This window comes from Rhipicephalus sanguineus, chromosome 8 (assembly GCF_013339695.2).
Source record: "Rhipicephalus sanguineus isolate Rsan-2018 chromosome 8, BIME_Rsan_1.4, whole genome shotgun sequence".
NCBI lineage: Eukaryota > Metazoa > Arthropoda > Arachnida > Ixodida > Ixodidae > Rhipicephalus > Rhipicephalus sanguineus.
The window spans coordinates 74,430,615-74,455,543 of NC_051183.1; positions in this window are offsets into that span (position 1 = coordinate 74,430,615).

Below are 24,929 nucleotides of genomic sequence, written 5' to 3' on the forward strand. Positions count from 1 at the left end.
CCTGGTAAAAGAGTAAAATAACACCTAGTTGTCACACAATGCGCATTGCGCAACCAATCGGTCGTTAAAGGCTTCCGTCCCCTTGCAAAGGGCTCAGCCGTAATTCTTTATCTTCATCAGTCACAGCACAAACACAGTGCAGATAATGTCTTGCAGATGCGTAGCCGGTACCACCGACATCCGCAGAATGACGAAAAATGGCATAGTGGGTGCCTCCCTACTTCGCGAAAATACGGTGATTTATGGGGTACTGAGTACCTTGAATGCGAACTTGTAGTAGGTGTCCCAAGGGAGTTCTAAAATGCCGCTCAACGAGCTCTAAAAATGCCGTGCTTCCAGCTTTCGCTGTGGCTGTGCTGCACGTTCTGCTCAGCCCTGGGGTGCAACGCAAGATAGCGCGAGTTTGGCGAAACTCCAAATCTCTTCGAGCTCTTGCAACACACCCTTTTGAACGAGCTAACAGAACACAAAGATCACATTCAGCCATCAGCGCGCGCTGCATTGCATTGGCTACGATGGAACGCGGCAACACGTCAAGGCCGGCCGAAAAAGTTGGGTGGCGTCTTCAAGCCAGAGTCACCTTCTATCGTTTGTTTCCGTTGCACTGAGTGCAGAAGTGCATCTATGCAAGGAACGTGTCAGAAACTTTTACAAACGATATTTCGTGGAGGTGCGTGCTGTTTAAATTCATTTTGAAGCGTTTAATACCTGTACTAAGCATGCTATTGAATAATCAGCACCGTCGCCTCAGTGATCAGCTATGACCGAGCGCCTTAAAAAAGAGCGGCCAGAGCTAATCGCCGAGGCCACGCGTGTAACCATCACGCCTGTGCTTTCTAGCGCGTTGCTCGGCCGGCGCGCGTCCTCTTCGTCCTCTTCATTGTCTGCTCGCTCCCCGAGCACATGCGCTCGGCAGGATATGCTAAAACCGAGATAATGAAGCCGCATCTTACTAAGTCCATACCAATGAAGCCGTGGCCAGCTGAGACCGAGTTACTTAAGGCCACACTAAATAACACGACGCTAATTAGCATCGTGTAAACTAGCTCCATACTAATTAACGCATTGCTAATTCAAGCGGAGGCAATCAATATCGTGTTAATTGTAAATTTACCAATTAGAATAGAACTATTCAATATTATGTTAATTCTCACCTAGCTAATTATTACCATAATAATTGAGACCGAAATGACGCGATCTCCACTCCGAAGCAGAACGAGCAGGCTGAGTAGACGTTAAGCCAGGTAAAAAATCACGCCATATCCACGAGAGAGAGAGAATAAACTTTATTACAGAATTAGAGTACGTGGCTAATCCCGGCGGAGCCCTCTAGTAGAGCCCCAATGGCCACGGCGGCTTGCCGGGCCTGCTGTATGGTCACCAGTTGGCTCCCCAGTGCCAGCTCAGAAAGCCATGTCTCCCAAGACCACGTTGTGAGTATTTGTAGTGAGCACACCAACCTAGATACTGCATTGGCTGGCCGCTCGGTACATTGGTAAGTCATGTGTGTAAGTGTGGCTGTGTGGTCACTACACCAGGGGCATACCCCTGCTGTGTATACCTGTGGAAAAGTTGCGTGTAGTTTTGATATGTGGGGGTATGTGTTCGTGTGGAGGCAGCGCTAATCCCAGGCTTGCTGGCTGCTTAAGTTGGGATGTGGAGGCGCGTACTGGCGTCTTGTAAGGCGTTGGTTTTCCAATATCTGCCTCCTTGTTACACTTTGCTCTTCATGGTGCCCTATGAGATGTCCTGAGGAGGGTGCTGCGTCTCAGCTAGTAAGTCCGCGAGCTACGCAGTTTACCTCCTCGTTCTCCCTCAGGCCGCCATGCCCTGGGCACCAAGTTACGAAGTGAATGATGATTGAGGAGTTAGCTCAGATATAATCGCGTAAACCGTGAATGCTCCGTACAATTGCTCTACTGTCATATAAAGACGTGACACGTCGTTATAGTAGCGACTGTGGGGAGGTTGTTGTCGAACCACAAGCGGTCGCAGACCTTGCAGCTGTGGCTGAACGTGGGGTCGAGGAAACTGCGCTTGAAGCGTCCGTCGGCGCCACCAGCTTCAGGTAGCGACCGCTTTCGGTGCTTGGCCGCTGCATGCCGCGCCCGTACCTCTTCGAGGTTCTCTTGCGCGCCACGCGCGCACATCGCGCCATCTGTGTAGCGAAAAAGAAAGCATGCTGAAGGAAATGGTATATATAAATAGGTCGCCGTTAGCAGGCTGAAAGACGGTACTGTTTGTGGCGTAACCGTCTAACGCCGCTCCCTGGAAAGCGTCGGAAAGTTTTTCCGAATTATTTTTCTTTGTGGCTTTTATATATATATATATATATATATATATATATATATATATATATATATATATATATATATATATATATATATATATATATATATATATATATATGTCTTTGGTTCCTCCATTGCTGACGACCTTACACCGGTCCAGCGTTCCCAGCTTCTGGGCCTCTTGAACGAATTTCGCTCTTCTTTCGATGTCGCTCAAACTTCTCTCGGCCGCACTTCCGCCGTTAAGCATTGCATCGACACTGGCGCCCAGCCGCCACTGCGGCAACGTCCATATCGCGTATCTCCCACAGAACGCCGTGTAATCAACGAGCAAGTCGACGACATGCTTCGACGAGATGTTATTCGACCTTCTAACAGCCCCTGGGCGTCTCCTGTCGTTCTTGTTGCGAAGAAGGACGGTTCTGTGCGGTTCTGTGTGGACTACCGACGACTCAACAAGGTCACTCGTAAGGACGTGTATCCACTACCGCGAATAGATGACGCGATTGACAGCCTGCAAGGAGCAGAATTCTTTTCATCTCTCGATTTGCGCTCAGGTACTGGCAAGTACCCATGGCTGATGACGCTCGACCGAAGACCCCCTTTGTCACGCCCGACGGCTTGTACGAATTCAACGTCATGCCGTTTGGGCTGTGTAATGCGCCCGCCACTTTTGAGCGCTGATGGATGCCGTTCTGCGCAACCTGAAATGGCACACATGCTTGTGCTACCTCGACGACGTCGTTGTTGTTTTCGCTCCGGACTTCTCCACGCATCTTCAACGCCTGCGGCATGCTTTGACGCGTTTGAGCGACGCCGGTCTACAAGTGAATCTAAAGAAGTGCCGATTTGCAGCACGGCAGCTGACAATACTCGGTTACGTCGGGTCCAAGGACGGTATTCTTCCCGATCAAGCCAAGCTTCGGGCCGTGACCGAGTTCCCCAAACCTACGTCCGTCAAAGAACTGTGCAGTTTCGTAGGACTGTGTTCCTATTTTCGGCGCTTCATTCGAAACTTCGCGACCGTCATATCGCCGCTGACGAAGCTCCTCGAAAGTAACGGGTCCCTCAATTCATGGTCGTCAGAGTGCGACGACGCTTTCGCGAAGCTCCGTCGTCTGTTGACGTCGCCTCCCATACTACGACTCTACGACCCTACGGCCCCTACAGAGGTACACACAGACGCCAGCGGTGTTGGCCTTGGCGCTGTCCTTGCGCAGCGCAAACCAGGGTTCCCTGAATATGTCGTGGCATATGCAAGTCGTACGCTCACCAAAGCCGAGACCAATTACACCGTCACCGAAAAGGAATGCCTGGCGATCATCTGGGCCCTTACGAAGTTCCGACCTTATTTGTATGGTCGCTCATTTGATGTCGTCACCGACCCATGCACTCTGCTGGTTGTCATCATTGAAGGATCCATCAGGCCGCCTCGCCCGCTGGGCACTTCGCCTACAGGACTACGATATCCGCGTGCTGTACCGCAACGGACGCCAGCATGCTGACGCCGACGCACTCTCGCGCTCCCCCTTGCCTGACGACAATACCTACAGCTCAATGTCTCACAATGCCGTTTCTTCCATCGACGTTCACACTATCGCTACCGAACAGTTCAAGGATTAATGGATCGCTTCACTACTAGACTTGCTCACTGATCCTTCGGCAACACCATCCACTCGCGCGTTGCGTCGTCAAGCCCACCATTTCGCCATTCGCGACGACCTCCTCCACCGACGCAATTACAACGCCGACGGCCGCCAGTGGCTACTAGTGATACCCCGCAGTTTGCGTTCTGAAATATGTGAAGCGTTCCACGCTGATCCGCAGTGTGCGCACTCTGGGGTATCGAAAACATACCACCGCATTCGCCAACGGTACTTTTGGCGAGGCATGTACCGCTACGTGCAGAAGTTCGTTCGTTCCTGCATCGATTGTCAGCGCCGCAAAACTTAAACGCACCAGTCACCAGCAGGTCTGCAACCTTTACCTTGTCCTGACCGGCCGTTTGGGCGCGTTGGCATCGATTTGTATGGGCCACTCCCTCTGACTTCGGCTGGTAACCGCTGGGCCATCGTCGCTGTAGACCACCTTACGCGATACGCCGAAACTGCCGCCCTCCCAGCGGCTACAGCGCGCGATGTAGCCTCCTTTCTGCTCCGCCGGTTCATGCTGCGCCACGGTCCACCCCAGGAGCTGCTCAGCATTCGAGGCCGTGTCTTCCTGTCGGAAGTCGTCGAAGCCATCCTCAAAGAGTGCAACGTTGTTCACCGCAAAACTACTGCTTACCACCCGCAGACGAATGGGCTCACGGAACGCTTTAACCGCACGGTCGGCGACATGCTCTCGATGTATGTCGCCGCCGCTCACTCAAATTGGGATTCCATTCTATCTTTCGTCACCTACGCCTACAATACCGCCCCTCAAAGCACCACTGGTTTCTCACCATTTTTCCTATTGTACGGCAGGCACCCGTCGCACACAATCGACACAATCCTTCCACACAAGCCGGATCGATCTGAGTGTGCGCCTATTTCTGCCACATTCAGACTTGCTGAGGAGTGTCGCGAGCTTGCGAAGACCTTTACTACGCAGGACCAAGAGCGGCAGAAAAGCATCCGCGGTGAGACCAACACTTCTGCACCCACGTGCCTACCTGGAGCACTCGTATGGCTCTTGGTCCCTACTACTGCAACTGGCCTCTCTTCCAAACTGCTGCCCAAATACGAAGGCCCCTACCGTGTCGTCGAAGGCACATCCCCGGTCAACTACTTGAGTGAACCCATCGACCCATCTTCCGACATGCGCCGTCGAGGGCGTGACATTGTCAACGTGGAGCGCCTCAAGCCCTACCATGACCCGCTCATAGTGACCAGCTGCTAAGTCGCCAGACGGCTCCCTTTTCGTACCCGGGGTAATTGTAGAGAAGCATTGGAACGTTGTAATGGGCCGTCCTCTCCAGCGCCTTCTAGTAGGTCGCCCTCTTCGCCTCTTCTCGGAGAGCACGCCCCTCGTGCTCGTGAGATTATGCGCTCCGTCGTGACTGTTGTGCATCGTCGCCGTCAATCCAGCCGTCAATAAACGCCTTTACAATATATATATACACATATACATATACGGTGAATGACGGCGGACGGCGACGGCAAAAATCAGCCGAGAATGTCCATATAATTGCTATCGCAATAAAAGTACGTAGCCCACACTGGCCATTGTTACAATGATCGATCGAGACAGCCCCGCCTCAGTGTCAAGAATATCTTCGGCAGCATGATGGCAGCACAATGTAAATTGTGCGGGTGCTATGCGAAATTGACTGCGACGAGGTTTAATGACAGGGCGAAAGAGAAAACTGCGATGCAAATGATCGAGGCATTCTCCATCAAGCAAAGTGGTGTTAGCTCTGTCAGCACACCATCCTTATCCCTTCAGCATAAGGAGCTTGGCTATCTCTGCAGGGCTCGAAAGATTTAACAGCGAAGTTGTTAATGCTCGCAGAGAAACGTCCTTGCTGCGCAAAACATTATCATTATGAACGGGGTATGTGCCGCAAAACTTAGGCAAATCCTATCTACTCACCACCGGGCGAGGTATGTAATAACCCTGAGAAGTGAGAAAACGACTACAGGGAGAGAGCGAAAGATATAAAACAAGAGAAAGATAAATTTTTACGAAAAAAAGTCACAGTTTCGCCTCAAGGGAGAAGCAGTGAATGCGATAGCAAGTAATTGGAATGTCACAGGCAGAACGGCAAGCAGCTAAAAACTTACTGCGCGCTCCTCAAGCACAAAGGACGCAGGAAAAGAAAAAAAAACACAAGGCGAGTGCGAACTAACAACTGTCACAGCTCAACACTTCCAGCGCGCTGCTCAAACACAAAGAAGCAGGCACGAAAACGAAAAGAACGCATAGGTATACACAGGGCGAGCCTGAACTGTCACAGTTATTACTTCAACTAACCCTTAATTTGTCTCTTCTAGCTAGCAGATCACACGTTTCGCAAACGCGGCCACTGCAGCGAGCAAAGTAGCCTTCGAGTGGTCTATAGCTTCAACGCAAACTTTGCGGTGAAAGCACAAGACGTACAAAACTTCTCCTCAAGAAATAACCGCGAGCACTGTCGACCACGCCCTGTATGCCAAAGCAAAAATCGAAGGCGCATGTCCCAACTTCGGCGAAACACTAGGCCGTTTTATAATTCGGAACCAAAGAAATTTACGAGCCGCAAAGACGCATGCGCAGAGCTACTCTCGGACTCGCGCTCGCATTGTCTGCAGCGCCTTTCTTTGGGCGGCAAACAAGACCACAGAACGTGCGACCTCAAGAGAAGAAAATAAAGACAGCGCTTGGCAGTGGCACATGAAGCCATGGCTAACGTTCCCTGAAAGCGTCGATTCTGGTCCCTAAGATAAAACTTCATTTGCCTCTAGTTGGTACATATTCCTGAGGCTAAACCTACAGCGCAAATGCACTTCTTTGTACTTCTTACTTCTTCTTTAGTTCTTTGTCCCTGTCCCATCTAAATATAATTTCATGTGTTCGCGTGTCTAATACACTATCATCATTGTTACACGTTTTGGTTTAGAGCTAGTGTGTGCGCATATGCGGTAAGTTTGCTTTGAGCTTATATATGCATCGGCGTATGAAAGAATGAAGCAGTTGTTAGTCAGCGCTTGTGTCGTACGTTTCTTATCTTTGTGGGTGTCTTGTGCGCTGGCGCTGTAATTCTAGCCTCAGGATCCTGGTCGCGGTGCAACATATGTACAGTGATTCTGGTTCAGCCGTCTTGTTTCTTCCGTACTGAGGCATAAGTCAATGAGAGCCAAAGCGTTCCTACTAGCTGGCGCCACCATGAGCCACGGGACGCTCTGCTTTTAGGGGCGTAGCTCCTCTTAGTCTAACCTTGTCCCATGTCAGGCGTAACCAGCAGTATCTCCCTAACAGTATAATAGATGGCGCTGTCTCATAGAAGTACATACAAACTGCAGTTGACTGATGATATTCTAGATGGCGCTGTACACAATCTGTGTTGGTCCAATAGAAGTGTGTCCAATAGTGCGCTTGTGTGAATCGCCACTAGATGGCGGTGGAAGTGCCGCTACTCTCCGATCTGCTGCTGCGCGGGCTGTGCCTGGGTTGCGGGGAACGAGTGCCTCTCTCAGTCTCCTGGATCGTCGCCGTACGTGTCGGATCGTTGGTGGGGCATGGACGACGCGGAGCGGCGGGCGCGGAGGGACGCGGCGGCTCGTGCTCGTCGCCAGGATCCCGCGGTGCGAGCCCGAGAAGCGGCGGCGAAGCGAGCGCGGCGCCTGGCAGACCTTGATGGTGCTCGTGCGCGGGAAGCGGCGCCAGCGGTCTCACATTCAAGGAGCCGACGCGCGGTTCGAGGGGGAATTTCTCGCTCATTCGTTTGGCCAAAGTTGCCACGTGTGTGATCGACTTTGGTTCGATAATAACCTCACCACGGTGTTTAACACTTTATATGATGTACTGGGCAAATTTCACGGAAGAGTTTCACGGTTTACCGATGATTTCCTCCGGAGCTTCGCCCGACTCATCATCATTCACCCCGTGGATATGCCGTGGTTTTTTTCCCTGACCGACAGGCCACGAGTGGCGTGGAGCTACAATACCAGAATGGAAAACTAGCGTGGGTCACAAGCGATGCGAGGCAGCCTGGGCAACGATGCAGCATGGCCCGCGTCTCGCATAATAATAATTTTGCCATGTGTGGCTTCCTATGCGTTTCACCCGCCACCGCGTGCGTTTGTATTCTGCCGTTAATATGCTCGAGAACGAATGAGGCATGGCGTAATTGTTTAAGGCAGCGAACTGCGAAGCGAGGGGTCGCAGGTTCAAAACCCCGGCCGAGTGGTTCAGAATTTTTTTGTTTTGTGTTTTTTTATACATACATGCATACACATATCCGGGACATGGCGGCTACGGCGAAGGCGACGGCAAAAATCCGCCTAGAGTGTCCATATAATTTCTATCGCAATAAAATACAGGATGTTCGCACTATGCCGCGCAAAGGTTGGCACAGCCAAGCACAGGCCTGTCGCCACACGCTGGGCAACCTGTTTATCTATATTTCTCTATAGAGCCCTTCTTTGTTTTTACATTTTCTCTCCCTCTATTTTTCTCTTTTTTTCAGTTGTTTTTGGGGTCTATTTATTGCTATTTCTTTCTTTCTCTCTCTTTTGTTTTCTATTTCTTTTTCTTTCTATCTGTCTTTCTCTTTGTTTCTTTTCTTCGTATCACTCTCTCTCTCTCTATTTCTCGCTTGCTTAGTCTTTCTATCTTTTTCTCTCTATTTCTTTCTCTCTCGTTTTCTCTTCCTCTCTTTCTCTGGATTTCTTATCTTTATGTCTCTTTTCTCCTTCCTTATGTGCTATGCTTTGCTCTCTCCCCTCCTCTTTTCTCTCCTCCTCACTCTCACATGTCTCCTCTTCAACCTCACTTCACTTTTCAACTGCCTTGCTATACGACACTATGGGCACACTGCGCTTTGGCAGGTGGCACCACCGGCACGGCGGGTTTCAGCGCCGCCGCGGCCGCTTCCGCGTCACCGGTGTGATAACATTCCCCCCCATATAGTTCGTAAAGTGTGCTTGAGCACAAACCATCTGCACGCGTTACGCTACAACTGCTCGCTGGGTTTAGCCATGTTGAAGCCTTGCTTGGTCATCGTTCAATGGTTTGCATGAGCATCGTTAAAGGCAGCCTACTCAAGAAAACACGCCCTGTCCACAATGTTAAGGAATTTACTCCATGGACGGATGCAAGAGCATTGAAACCGATTTGTCTGCCAAACGCAGATCAACGTCCCGTCGAAAATCGTAAACGTTAATAGTAACGAAGTGTTGTAATTTCCTAGATTTGTTAAGCTACATCCTGATTTCTTTTACGGAATCTCTCTGAAAACAAATGCATCATTAACGCGACTTACCAGACCAGACAAAGCGGGCAAGTGCGAACACACCGTGGCATTTGCCAGTCGTAAGCAAGCCATCCGAGGTATGACGATTGTAAGGAAAGAATATTCGAAAAGCTCAAATATAGCCAGCTTTAAAAAAAAAAAAGCCGGGAAAGGCGAGGCTTGCATTCATTATGCAGCTAACCTGCACACTTAGAATAACAGAGAGCTGAGCTAGTTAGTAAGTATTCATTCTAAAAGACAGGGCCTGCAAACACGGACACAAGAAAGAAGTCAGGACACCACCATTAGCATTAACCAGAGATTGTTGGAACATAAGATATCGCTAACAGGAGGCTCACCTTCGAATCTATCTTTACATTGTCGAGATTGTAAGTGTACGCCAAAATTCGATGAATGCGCAATGTTGTACCGGCATAGAAATGAAGAAACGCGCCTGATGTTGAAGCATGGCATATTGAGAATAGGGAACCCAAGCTCAAGTTTGCGCCGCGTCGACAGCGCCGCGCCAGCCGCGCTGCGGCTCTGTCGGAAAACTCTGAACCGTCGCGCGGCCGACTCAGCCCCTTTCACGGTAGCGGTAGCGCACGTGCGCTCGCGTTCTTCTCTCGGTGCGGGTAACTGTGGGGCCGTCAGCTCGGCACGTTGAACCGAGAGGCTTGCTGTGCGAAGCTGCGCATTTCCACGATGGCAGAAGCGACCCCGCGGAAGCGCAAGCGTGGTCCGAAGTATTGCGGTTTAGTGGCCAGCCACAACAGTGCAGACAAGGCACACGATTCACGTGTTAAACTGTATCGGTTCCCGGGCGTGTCGCACGAGAAATAAAGGCGGCAAGCGTGGATAGCTGACAGCGCTGTCTCGCCTTCTATTTTGGCTGTCTGAGTTCATCGCTTTCGTTCGTTCCGACTACCTGAATCGGTAAGTAACGGGGCGCATGCACGCAGCGACTACAGTAATGATTACTCGCTGTCTTCTCGCATTGTTAAAGTCCAGTTACGGTTGTAGGTGAAGCAACTTTGTGTTTTGATTCCCCGTGCTCGTGAGACCTACCCGTCGTTGTTGAACGTTCACATTCGCGTTATACCGTTAGCGTTGCGCGGTTGGTTGAATTCAACTGAACTCCGCACATTGTCAGAAGTTCGGCGCCTGCATTTCACGCGTCGGGAAGGCTGCTTTATCACGCCGGAACGGACGTCTGTGCATTTTCAGCAAGCTTTGACATCGTTCCGCAGGTTTGCTTTGTTTTTGTCACTTTATTGGGGTGATATATATTTAAGCCGCTAAATATAACTGGCACTTGATACATGCTTTGCAATTGCAACCTTGAATTAACCACCTTCTGACTTTGTGCGATTTTCTAGCCGCGTTCACGCAACAGGTTTTATACGCCTGTCAAGTCGGTATCATAAAAAGAGACTGTAAGCATGACGCGAGAGCCGAAAAAACGAGGCGAGCAGTTCATCTTGCTTCACAGTGGTTGAAGCTCAGCTAGCTGCCTCGCGTCTTAATCGGCGGGTGATTCTCCAGCGGCACGGAGGACTTGACTCTAACCTTCTCAGGAAGCAGTGCCATGGCCGTATAATCTTTTTTTCGCACGCCGCAAACGTTTGTTCACGAAAGTACACGGCTGCTAGTAAGCATGCCATATCAAAACAACAATCATATGATTCGTAGTCCACGCCGCAGAACATCGATAGCGTGTACGGCTTCATTTCGGAGCGCATGTGGACCATTATTCATCTTTAACGTGACAGAATGAGACTTACCTCGAGGTATACGTCCTACACGGTGTAATCGCGACTTGGGAAATGCATTTCGCTTTGAGTCGGGCGTGGTTGTCGTCGATCGTCTGCTCGTCACCGTTAACGTGATTGACGAGCCTTCCTCATTTTATCAAGTTCGCTTTGCGGAAGTGCCAGTCAAGCTTGAAGATTCTTTTGAAGCCGCACTGCACGCGGTACATTGTGAGACGCCGCAAGTGCACCGCGAGAGCTCTGCACGTGCACGGAAGCGAGCGGCAACGCGGTGGCGAGAAGGGAAAACGCTCGCTGATCACGCCCCAGTTTCTCTTTTTCTGCCAGAGATGGCGCTGCCTGTCAAGAGCAGCAGCGCCGCTAAGCGTTGCTTGGGAAGCCTATAGGGGTAGCGCATGCGTGAGCCAACCGTCGATTAACATGCATAAAGATGAAATCAAATGCCTTAACAGTTATCTTCCACGTAGACCACCACGCGTGCCGGATCGATAGGTTCGCCTGTTGCATGGGCATGCGCAGATAAGTTTTCGTGGCTTCTTTCTTTTCCGCTGTTGTGCGTCTCTTCAGCTGTTAGTTGGCGTTTGTGGTGTCCTGACTTCTTTCTTGTGTCCGTGTTTGCCCGCCCTGTCTTTTTAGAATGAATAACTTGCACACATATTAGACATGCTTTTGTGCATTCTGGAAATGTAAGCGGTGCAAATTCAGTGGAATTCAAAAAATTCACTGAAGCGTCTAAGCCGCTAACCCAGTGGTTGCAAAAGAGACGCGAGCCAGCTGTTACAGCCTCCTCGTAAATAAACGAAAATATTGAAAAAAATGTTTCAGCAAGCAGACTATGTGCTCATCAGTAATGGTCCGTGGGTGCTGCATGGCCCACGAAATGCTGCTCTGGATTCCTTGTATGCTCTAGACTGTTATATGAAGGTTGCGCACGAAAAATAAGAACGATAATGCAAAAATATTCCCGCAGCTCTTGGTCGGTGAGACGTCACACCGCGTTTTAGAGGCTATGCGGCGATTAACAAGTGCATCGAAAGTATGGCTGATCTGGCACAACGCTCTAAGTACTGACCAGCTGACCCTACAATAACACTACCTGTCTAATTAAAAGAATTCCGCGACAAACATCTTGAATCCAACGTTGACGTCTCTTCTCGGAACGAGCCTTAAAAAGCGGTAAAGCATAGTTCCAGGTGAATTATTGTAAATGTTATGGAACCCCTGAGCGCAAATATTTATGCTCCTTCATCACGGGTCCGTAAAATGATCGCGGAAACAGGTTCGCTTAGCAAAAAGTGAGCAAAGACGCACGCATGCTGCCGCGCAGATTGCCGCCGGCCCGTGTGCCCAAAGCTGCTATCACCCCAGCGATCTGCGCGCCACCGCTAGAGGCGCTCTCATCAGCGAAGAGTTAGACGCGCCGTCAGCGTGCTTGGATAGCCGAGTGGTTAAGACGCTCGCTTTCGGATCGTTGGTGCGAGGGTTTGAATACCACTGCCTCGTCAGGAATTCGTTATTTAAATGCGAATGCATTTCTTAGTCGGGGGTTGTCCTACGTTCCTGGCCGGCGTGCGCACAGGTGTAATCTCTCCGCGTGCGCTCCTCCTCGCCCCTAGCAACAGCTGCGCCGCGCCTAGCAACCGGAGCAGGTGGTGAGCGGCGCAGGGTAAGGGAGAGGAGGAGCGCGTGGGCGTGTGATGGCGCTCGCATCGCGGAGCAGCGGAGGGTAAGGGAGAGGAGGAGTGTACCCGGTGAGGGCGCTCGCATCGCGAAGCTCGCTTGGCGGAGAGAGAGCTCGGGCGCTCCTCCTCTCCGCGCTCGGACCTATATATATTGTTACGGGGATGATTTATTCAGTTAATACTGATCGAGTTAATGCTGCACAGAGAGGACAGGATCGTAGGACAACAGGGCAGCCTCAGACTCAAACCCACAACAACAACGTTGTCGTCTTCCTCCATTGGGTGTCATTTCAGCACCCGTGCCTGAGTCACCTTTGCATACCCGTGACATTACCCCGGCCGGCAAAGCACCGTCCCGGTGCCTGTTATGGTTAGAAGGGCGTGTCACCGTTGTAGGGCTTCAGGCGAGAAACGTGCACGATGTCAGTTCTAGGTGTAGCAGTCGATGAGTTTGTGGTCGGGGAAATCTCATAGGTGACAGGTGTCAGCTGGCGCAAGACTCGGTAGGGCCCGACGTATCGCGCCAGAAGCTTCTCGCAGAGGCCAACACGACGGGATGGGAGCCAGAGTAGAACGAGAGAGCCCGGAGGGAAATCGGCATCCCTATGTCGGCTATCACAGAGGGACTTCTGTGCAGTCTGGGACGACGAGAACCGAGCGCGGGCTACTGTACGTGCGATGAGAGCACGGGTGATGGCATCTTCAGCGTACTAAGTGGTGGAAGGTGGGTCAGACGGAAGCAGGGAGTCGAAAGGTAGTAACGGATCACGGCCAAAAAGAAGATAAAACGGTGAGTAGCCGGCTGTGTCATGACGCGACGAGTTGTAGGCAAAGGTGACGAACGGGAGGGCAATGTCCCAATCGGTGTGGTCGTCAGATACATACATGGAAAGCATGTCTGTCAGGGTGCGGTTGAGGCGTTCCGTTAGTCTGGGGTTGGTAAGACGTGGTGAAGTTGTGACGAGTAGCACAAGATCGAAGTAGGTCATCAACCACACGAGACAGGAAGCAGCGACCACGGTCTGTGAGTAGGTGACGAGGAGCGCCATGCTGGAGAATAATGTCGTAGAGGAGGAAATCTGCAACGTCAGTCGCACAGCTGGTCGGTATCGCTCGAGTGATTGCATACCGAGTGGCATAATCCGTGGCTACTGCAACCCATTTATTTCCATTTGTCGAAGTTGGAAAGAGACCTAACAAGTCCAACCCCACTCGATAAAACGGCTCGGCTGGGACTTCAATAGGCTGAAGGCGACCGGCAGGGGGAACCGTAGGTTTCTTTCGGCGCTGGCACAGGTCGCAAGCTGCAACGTAGCGGCGAACGGAGCGATAAAGACCCTTCCAGAATACCCGTCGTCGAACGCGGTCGTAGGTTCTAGAGACGCCTAAATGTCCGGAAGTTAGAGCATCGTGAAATTGTTGCAGAACATCCTTGCGCAGATGGCTTGGGACGACGAGTAAAAGTTCCGCGCCGGCGGGATGCAGGTTGCGGCGGTACAAAACGTTGTCTTGAAGCAAGAGCATGCTCAGTGAAGGGTCGGTATTGCCGGATTGAAGGCTGTCAATGATGGAGAGTAACGATGGATCTCGACGTTGTTCATCCGCCACGTGTAGAAAGTCAGTGATGGCAAAGACGCAGGCATCGGCTTCCAAATCGATGGAGTTGGGTGGATCAACAGGGTGTCGGGATAAGCAGTCGGCATCGCTATGGAGCTTGCCAGATTTGTACACTACCGAGAACGTGTACTCCTGTAATCGCAATGCCCAACGGCCGAGTCTTCCTGTAGGGTCCTTAAGTGTTGACAGCCAGCAGAGCGCATGATGGTCTGTGATGACTGCGAAGGGGCGTCCGTATAAGTACGGACGGAACTTCGCGACCGCCCAGACGAGAGCTAGACATTCTCGCTCAGTAATGGAATAATTTTTTTCCGACTGCGGCAGAAGGCGGCTAGCGTAGGCTATTACACGGTTTGTGCCATTCTGTATCTGAGCGAGTATAGCACCAATGCCATGGCCACTTGCATCAGTGGGAAGCTCTGTTCGAGCGGCTGGGTCAAAATGAGCCAACACAGGTGGTGATGTAAGGGCGGTAATCAGCGACGCAAAGGACTGTTCTTGGTCCTCACCCCAGGAAAAAGCCACGTTCTTTTTGAGGAGATCAGTGAGGGGCCGAGCAATGTCCGCGAAGTTGATGACAAAGCGGCGGAATTATGAGCAGAGCCCAAGAAAGCTGCGAACTTCTTGCGTGGAACGCGGAACCGGGAATTCGCGGACAGCGCGGACTTTGTCAGGATCAGGTTGGGCACCAGTAGCGTCTACAAGGTGGCCAAGTAGTTTAATCTGCCGGCGTCCAAACGTGCACTTCGACGAATTGAGCTGAAGGCCAGCAGAGCGAAAAACGTCAAGAATGGCCGAGAGACGAGGAAGGTGGCTTGCAAAAGTGGGCGAGAAAGCGATGACGTCGTCCAGATGACAAGGCAGGTCGACCATTTGAAACCGCGTAGGAGAGAGTCCATCATGCGTTCAAAAGTGGCAGGAGCATTGCACAACCCAAAAGGCATGACCTTAAATTGGTAAAGTCCGTCGGGTGTGATGAATGCCGTCTTCTCACGGTCGCGGTCATCGACTGAAATTTGCCAGTATCCAGATCGAAGATCAAGCGATGAGAAATACTTGGCACCATGGAGGCAGTCGAGCGCATCATCGATTCGAGGTAGAGGATAGACGTCCTTCTTGGTGATCCGATTGAGATGGCGATAGTCGACGCAAAAGCGCCAGCTGTTGTCCTTCTTTTTAACTAACACGACAGGTGATGCCCAAGGACTAGAGGAAGGCTCGATAACGTCTTTGCTGAGCATTTTCTCGACCTCCTTCTGTATAACTTGGCGCTCAGCGTGAGACACACGGTAAGGGCGTTAGTGAAGTGGACCGGCGTCACCGGTGTCGATGCGGTGGGCTACGACGCTTGTGCGCCCCAGGGGACGGTCGTCGATGTCAAAAATATCCAGGTAAGAAAACAGAACACCGCGGAGTGCTTCAACTTGGGAAGGTAACAGGTCGTCGGATATCATTTTGTCCAGGAATGCCTTATTTTGCGGAGCTATGACAGGTTTGGCTACGGTCTTGGAGTCAGGGGTGAAAGATGAAATCGTACATTCCTCCAGAGTTGAAAGGTCGGCTAAGGTGATCCCTTGAGGAAGAACCTGGGTTGACGTGGAGAAGTTGAGAACAGGAAGAAGCGTCCTGTTGTTGGCAACAACTACTATCGTATGTGGAATTGCGATGTTGTGGGTAAAGGGGGGCGTCCAAAATAAGCCGGCGATGGAGAGCGACGGCGCTGAGGGGAGCGTGATTGGCGATCCTGAGGCGACGGCGAGCGGCTCGACCAATTTCTGTGGGCGACGACGTCTGCGTAGGATCGTGCAGGGCGCGGAGACGAACGGCGAGGTGAAGGGTCCTGAAGGTGGTCATCCGGAAAAGTGGGCTGAGAATACTGTCTACGATCCTGGCGGCGGTCATTTGAAAAACTGGGTCGAGAATACCACTTGTTTCGGCAATGGCGGGAAATGTGCCCAACACGAGAGCAAGAAAAGCAGATCGGTCTATCGTCTGGTGTGCGCCACTCAGATGGATTGCGGTAGCGTGGGGTGAACCGAGGACCGGAAGTAGCAGCAGCAGCAACAAGTGGAGCGCCGTGGTGGTCAGCGTTATGGGTTGGCGTGTAGATAGGCTGAGGCGTGTGGCTGTTGGTTTGGACGCCCATGTTGGCAAACTCTTGGCGCACGACGGCTTGAATGAGCGAGATTGTTGCCAAGTTCTCTTGCGCAGGGGACTGATAGGTAGCGGGGGCCATGGCTTCCAGCTCCTGGCGAACAATCCGTGCGATGTTGGTAGAAGCCGCGAGTGGACGTGGCGTCACAGGATCTTCGCACGAGGAAGTCGCAGCGGTGTTCGGAAGTCGGTTGAAGCGGTGGGTAATCCGCCTGCTTTTAGCCTGTTCGAACCGCCGACATTCAGATATGATGGAGTCGACGGTGGTGCAGTTCTTACACATTAGGATGTTAAAGGCGTCGTCAGCGATGCCCTTCAGCACATTGCTGACCTTGTCCACCTCTGTCATGTCTTTGTCAGTCTTACGGCAGAGGGCTAGCACGTCTTGGATATATGCGACGTACGACTCCGTGGACGATTGAACTCGCGACGCGAGTTCATGCCTGGCAGCCATCTGACGGGCAACTGACCGACCGAACAAGTCGCGAAGCTTCTGCTTGCACACGTCCCAGCTCGTTAGGTCTTCCTCATGCGTCTCATACCATGCACGTGCTGTACCCCTTAGGTAGAAAATAAGATTTGCCAGCATAAGCGTCGGATCCCACCTGTAGTGCTTGCTGACGCGCTCGTATAATACGAGCCATTCTTCGACGTCAGTGCTGTCGGTGCCGCAAAATGTGCCAGGGTCGAGAAGATGGGGAGGGATGACAGGGGATGGAGCTGGCGCGGACTGCGAGGACTGCGCGCCGTCTTCAGGCATCGTGGCTGGGCTAAGGTGGCGGCCGCTGCGGAGATCCAGAGCCGGTTGTTGGAAGACCCGCAACCTCCACCAAAAAGATGTTACGGGGATGATTTATTCAGTTAATACTGATCGAGTTAATGCTGCACAGAGAGGACAGGATCGTAGGACAACAGGGCAGCCTCAGACTCAAACCCACAACAACAACGTTGTCGTCTTCCTCCATTGGGTGTCATTTCAGCGCCCGTGCCTGAGTCACCTTTGCATACCCGTGACAATATCATGCAGGGAGCGCGCGCTTTGGTGTCTTGATAGCGATGGAAGTAGGTGAAGTCGAATCTCGCGCGGCAACGATACCACTAGGGCGAAGTGTAACACAATGCAACTCGAGCATTACGCCTCTACGTGCACACTCTCGTCTCTCTTCATTAATTAATCGCACAGTCATCGGTTGCACCCAAATGCATTCGCATTTCCGCACGATCCCTTTCGGGGAGGTGCGGGGTTTTTTCGCCAAGATCTTCTCTTTCTCTTTTTCTGTCTCTTTGTTTCTTTCTCTCTTTCTTCCATCTCCTTCCTCCTCACCCTCACATCTCTCCTTCGCTTAGTCCTTCCCCCTTGCTATACACCGGACAAATCGGCGCAAGTGTTCTGAGAGCGAAGCAGAAGAGAAAGAAAAGAGAACGCGCCGGTTCATGACGACGAGAATTTTGGGTCACGACATCCAGCTTCGCAGTTAAAAAGCTATTCACGAGGGGCGACTTGAACTCGCGTACCCTCGATCCGAAAGGTAGCGTCCCGTAACCACTCTGCTATCCATGCACGCGAGCAGTGTATCCCCCCCCCTTGTAAAGTGTCGCAAGACGGGGGGAGGAGAGGAGCCAGTGTGAGGAGGAAAAATGTGATGGTGAGGAGAAAGGAAAGGACCAGGGGTGAGGGCAAAGTGTAGCACAGAAATAATGAGAAGAGTGAAATAAAATGAAATGCAGAAAGAGAAGATCAATGAAAGAGAAAGAAATAGAGAGGGAGAGAAAATAAGACAGACAGGAAGCAAGGTTCGCCTCGTGTAGCCACCAGATACCGCGCCACCTGGCGAAGCTGCGCATGCGGATTACCTAAGCCACAAGAGAGGAAGCAAAGTTCGCCTCGTGTAGCGACCAGATACCGCACCACCTGGCGAAGCTGCACATGCGGATTACCTAAGCCACGCCCAACAATCGAGACAATGCGCTAAACCTTCGCTCCACAGTGCATAGCCTGGCTGCACCCGATCGTGCCGAGACAGTCATGGGTCGTCCTAAGAGAGTGCGTACTCCCTAGTAGGTAGCCGCGTCTCTCAAAGCTAGACGTGTCGATCGACGGGGAATACGAGTGGCGACGGGCCTGTGCTTCACTGTGCCAAGCTTTTCGCGAGTCAGTGCAAGCTTCGCGCATTTCACTTCGACTACCACACGCAGATAGTTGAACAGTTTGACGCACATGCACACAGTGGTCACGCGTCTTGAAATATGCTTGAAAAGCGTTTTGTCGATTCGAAGTAAGCTCGTTCAAAGTTGGCACCAGTCCTGTTCTTTGTGTTCCATTCTGTCCGTGTTTCAGGTTGAGCCGAAAAATTCCGCGAAAGATGAAGGGAACGCTGCGGGGGTGGAGCATATGCACATGTACGCCAACGCGAACTATTGCAGTTTGGTTGGCGTTTCCTACCGCTGTGGAAAGAGATGACTGCGCGCAATTAGCGTTGCATTTCGGGAAAGACGCCCTCTAGCGTTTTAGGTATGGGTAAGAGACACGACTTTTTTCAGGCCCGCAAGAACGCAAAGCGAACGAGTATAAAGTAAAATAAACACAAATATTTCACTGGTGTGCGCTGCGTCCTGCCTAACAGAGCTACATGTAGAAAATGAAGTATTTCAGGTGGACGAAACTTCCGGAGCCCTCTGCTACGGCACGCCTAGATCACAGTCTAATCGTGACTTTGCCACCCAAATATTGTTACTAGCATTTGTTCCAAGCACCGCTTTGAGAGAAAAATTGCATTTGGCTGTTGCGGACGTTGCGAGCTGACGGCCCATTGCTCCAATCGAAGCACACCTTTCGCCTTCCATTCTTTTTCGTGTTTTCACTCACATAGACTTTCCTGGAAGAGGCGAGCATGGGAGCCGCTCTGCGTTTCTCTAAAGTGTACTCGGGATAAGGCAGAAGCTCAAATCATTTGGCTGAATTTTATCGGCTAAGAGTTCACAGGCAGCACAGAGTTCACGAACTGTTCGCAATCAACAGGCATAGGGGAGTTCGGAGAAGTCTTATCTTGCATGAAGACCGCGCGACGTGTCAGCTCGTTGCGCAGGAAATAAACCACACCGGGATGGGAGACGACGACTCTGGCCTGCTGCTTAACACCTACGGAATGCACGTTACTAAGACACTGATTCAAGTCTCGCAGCGGTCACATATGGTCGCACAAGAACAAAATTTCCTCCAGTGCGTCGAGAAGAACGCGGCGCCAGAGACAGGCAACGCGCGAACAAGGTCACGTGGAGGGCCACGAGGGACGCTGTCTGCTTTCGCGGGGTGCGTAGGCAGTGCTGGTGGACGTGAAAGCGGACGACAGTGGTCTATGATCCGTAAGGATGTGAAAGGCACGTCCCTCGAGGACATGTCGAAAGTGCTTCACAGCCAAGTGGATGGCGAGTAGCTCTCGGCCGAAGGTGCTGTAGCGGCGCTCGGGAGGGGCAAGCATCTTGGAAAAGAAGGCGATGTACCAACCGCCAGCAACGGACAGTTCCAAGACAGCGCCAACAGCAGTGTCAGATACGTCTACCATGACGGCTGTTGGGGCGTCGCATTTAGAGTCGGCGAGAAGCCTATCACCGGCAATGCCTCCCTTAATGTCTCTAAATGCACCCGGTGGGTGCACTTAGTGCATTCCCAACCTGTTGGGAAGACATATGCTTCGTAGAGCGCGCGCCGAGTTGTCCTTCGGTAGGCTTAACACCGTACGGTTGAATCGCATAAATTACAGCAAAAAGTGCGCAATACAGACTATGAGCGCGTGAGTTCCTCATCTGGTCAGAACACAGACGTCGCGTTTCACAGCGGAAAACTGCGCCTTACAGAAGAAAGGGCAGCAGCAAAGCAAACATGCATCCACCAAAAGGTGGCATAGCGCTAGCAGACACTGACAAGGAAGATTCAACCGGGGACGAGTGCTCGTCCTGTTCTGTCTTCCTCGTCCATGTCTGGTAGCGCTAAGACAACGTTTGATGCATTTAACCAACTGATCTAAATAACCACGTTAGCATGCGTCCTTGCTGGCCGCTATGTTGGGCGTAGCAGCCTAGTGTCCAGCGTAGTATGATACAAGCGACAATAATAATAATAAATAATGGCCTGTCAGTCGTGAACACCCTGAAGCAGGAGGGCCGTCGTTGCCTTTACAGACACATATTATAGTGCAGTACAAATTACCATTAGTTAGTCGCAATGACACTATTTTTTTATCATCGTCACATATTTCAGTGTGGACACTTTTGAAAACGCACGAAATGATTGATTCAGTTAGTGCTTGAAGAGTACCACACCATACGAGGTCACTGAGCAATTAAGAATAATGGTGCACAGAATAAACTGTGACCAGACAAGTATCTAAGGATGCAAGCGAACAAATCAATTATGCCTAAGTAGCTACAGAACTGTCGTCACTAGAATTCTCGAACGAGGACATAAGATGTGCCCTTTTGTAACCCGGCGGAATGTGCTGGAGCAGTGCTGTTCATCAACCTTGAATGATTGAAAAGACTCCTCATTTATATTGTACTGGTATCCTTATGCCCAAATGTAGATTCAGGCTAATGCACTGTTGTTCGTCAATATATCAGATTTGGCACCGATAATTCAAGTGCGGCATCCGTAATTAGGTTCCACAGTTGTGCTATTATATCAGTAACGAGGTGAAATAAAATTCAAAATGCATGTTTAATTTCTAGCGATATAGTTCACGAATTCTGATAATGTAAGTATGGGTAAATAAATATGCGAGCAGTTTGTGTCCCGGAAGGCTGGTTTAAAAAAAGCTATGGTTCAAAGAAATACAGCCGCTCCAGGGAATAAATCAGTTTTCGAGCTGTCAGTTCTCTAAAAGCGAAGTTAGCGCTGAGAGCACAGCAAGCATAGGAGAAGTCTTCTGATTCCTGTCGAGGTAGCGCACGCGTGCCAGCGACCGCATTCTTAGAGTGACGCAGCATCCCCTCCCCTCCCCTGGTGTCCTTCTACGCTCCTTACGAAAGACGGGCGGGCCGTTTCCTTTTTGCCCAATGAGCAATCGACGGCAGGCGTCGCACATGGGAGGATGTTATCGTAGGCGCCCCTCTTGTGGCGGAGACGGCCCGCTCGTTTCATCTGCGCTTCAACCGCGTTCGTCACCTGCACTCGCGAACTTTTAGATGCGAAGCAGCTTATGGCGGAGTTCAATCCGGTGTTGGTGTGCGGCGTGACCACCCTTGGTTTGCACACCTTATCTCCACGCGCCCTCTCCCCTCTCGCGCGCATCATCCTCTCCTGCGCAACGCCGTGATGAGCGCCAGCGCATGCCCGTCCCCTCCCCCTCTCTCTCCTCTCCTACGCTACCCCCTCTCGCGCGCCTGTCGACCGCTTTCCTCGCTCGCCCTGTGAGAATTAACGGCCAGGCTAGAGGGAAGACACGACGCGCGTAGCGTTTCTCTTGGCGTTCCACGACGCTTTGAATGGATGGATGCAGCTTACAGCGCGGAACTTCGCCCCAGCTTAAGAACCTGGCGAGACCGCTCCTAAAAAAAAATTACACCATCTCGCGCTCAAGCGAACCATCTCCCCGCTGCTTCGCATCCAGACATGGTTCCCTTTAGCGGAAGATGGTGTAATTTTACTCGCTGGTACATCATAGGAAGCAATGGGTGCTGTAATCAACTTGGACTTTATACGGAAAACTACGGCGAGGGCAAAAATGCGTCAAGAGTGCCCCGAAAAAACCCGTCAAGGGTAAATGTATTCGCAACACTATGACTGATACCGCAGGAAAAGAACTCCGGAAGTTTTCTTGAGCGAGCGGGCGCGCGCCGCTCCACAGAAGAAAGCAATGAAAGCTGAAATTTGGGCTAGGTGGTCATACCTAAATACATAATATAGTTGAGCAAAACAAGGGCAGAGAAAGGTGCACACAGAACGACCACAAGAGTGCAACTGAAAATTTTACTGTGGACACGTCACATATTAAGTGAAAGAACAACAACATTTAAACTGATAGTAACGTCACCATTCTGCCGTCAATGGAAGCTGCACGTGCCAAGCTTCGCGTCGGGCATGCGCTCTTCCAAGAAGCCAACCTCCTTTTTCGTTAGGACAATTGAGGGCACACTGCCCCGCCAAGGTGGTCCAGTGGATATCGCGCTCGACTACTGACACGAAGGTCGCGGCATGGAATCCCGGCCGCGGCGGCTGTATTTTCGATGGAGGCGATAATGTTTGAGGCACATGTACTTAGATTTAAGTGCACGTTAAAGAACCCCACGTGGTAGAAATTTCCGGAGCCCTCCACTACGGCGTTTCTGATAATCATTAGGTTGTTTTGGGACGTTAAACTCCAGATATTGATAATATATTATTTGCGGGTACACTTACCCACCTATCTGCCTCCCTGTGTATATACATGGCCTCAGAAATCTCACGTCGTATCTGGTCATGACCCCTTCCCAACATCCGAGTTGCACCAAATGCTGGGGCACATCCACACCGCTTACAATGATCGGCCGATTGGCCCTCCGCGGCAAGCGATGAAACCGCTGTTCGATGCTCTATTAGCCGGTCATTCAAACAGCGCCCCGTCTGTCTCACGTAACATTTTTCGCAAGGCAAAGGGATGACGTAAATGACGCCTTCAACACTGGAAACGAACCTGGTGGCGTGTTTTTTTTGTGCATGCTTGCCTTCTTTTCTTATTCACAGCAGGGCACAGCCGCGTCAGCTTACCCGGTGCAGTGAAGTTAACATTGGTTCGAATGATCAAGGATTGTATTTTGCAGTAGCTAGGCGTCTAGAAGAGGCTCAGTGTCCTAATACAACACTTATTATCGTTTGTGAAGTACTTTTCAAGAAATTTAAGAACCTTCCTCAGTCACAGACACGAAACGACAGCAAAAACATTGCAGTCACCACGTATGCGTACAGGATGGCGCATGGTCAAAAGAAGATCGCTACTAAATGTTACATCCAATTTGTATCTTCCGCGAGCACCATTTAAGTAGGTTGTTCAGTCTGATAAGCAAACCTGAGCACGCGCCAACTGCCTCATAATGTATTAAGCTCACGCGGCCGTTTTTCCTGTCCTCCGTAGGCGTGGTCTACGCTATAACGCCATCGTTGTGGCTGTGGGTTAACTGGTCACTGCCTAAACGTTCAGATTTGAGGGCACCACACTGTTGTCCGTAATTCCACTAGGCCTGCCTTGGTTTCACAGTGGTGGCTTGGGCGAGTTGGTACGACATATTGGAGGGAAAGAGCGCGAAAGACGAAAGACCAGGCAGAGAAGGACACATACAACCTGGTGTCCTTCTCTGCCTAGTCGTTCGTATTTCGCGCTGTTGCCCTCCAATTTACATTTCAGACGCTCGCAATGCTAACTCCTGTTTAAGAAAAGTGCGGTTTCGCTGAAAAATAGAAACCAAATAAACTGACAGGTAGCCGACGCTCATCACATACATGTATGTTCTGCCTTGTGTGTAAGCCACACATCTGTAGTACAATGCATCAATATGAAAGACAATCTTTAACGGCTTGTTTCCCAAACTACCTTCTTTATCTGACATGCACCATGTGATCTGATTGTACAGAATGATAGCGCACGCAATAACTCTTCAGTTATGAGTCGGCGCTTACTGTTTGAAAAACGCAATGATTTTGACGTGGTGTTTACACGGGCCTCCTTTTTACAGTTGGTGTGCAATGACTTTCGCGTTGCTCATATTCCACTATTATCAACCATAAAAAATTCATTAACTCACCTAAAGGAAAAGCGCAGGCAATGAGAAGTGCCAGCAGGGTGTGACACGTCAGGAATGCTGCAAAGGGCGCCACCACGAGAGAGCTATCAGAATTTTGAAGATATTTGGTGCTCTTGGGGACGTCCTGGTAGACCCGATTGTATATACGGTCGAATTCCATTACCACCGATTCTCGTATATCTTCACTGACCGAAATGTCTTCTAATTTGTTCTCCGGCCGATATGTTTCTTTGGTGACCATGGTAACCAGTATCGCAAAAGCGGCGCCAACCCCAGAAACAAACCAGGCGCAAAGAAAATGACCAATCCAGAATACGCTCGAAGAAAGACCCATGGCTTCCTGGAATTCCTGAAACAAAATTTTGAAAAATCATTTATAGAGCAATTTCAAATGGCTAATTTTTTACCGCCATTCAATCGCGAATCACATGCATTTGATAAGGTAGTTTAGTGCAGACTACAACAACGTCTATTAAAGTTGCTAAATGAGCCTCTCCCATTTCTCACCGTATTAAAACACCTCTAAATATTTCATTGTTTGCTGGTTGCCTTCGCAAAAGTCGGGATGAAAAAAAAACACCAGGCCTGCGCGGAACACGCAGCACAGTAACAGAGAAAGTTGTAGGAGAGGCCCGTTGCAAACTCTCATGGAAGGATAACCACGGCAAGTACAATAGCAAGGTTCCCATTACGCCATAACTCATCATAATTGTGCATATTATGGACG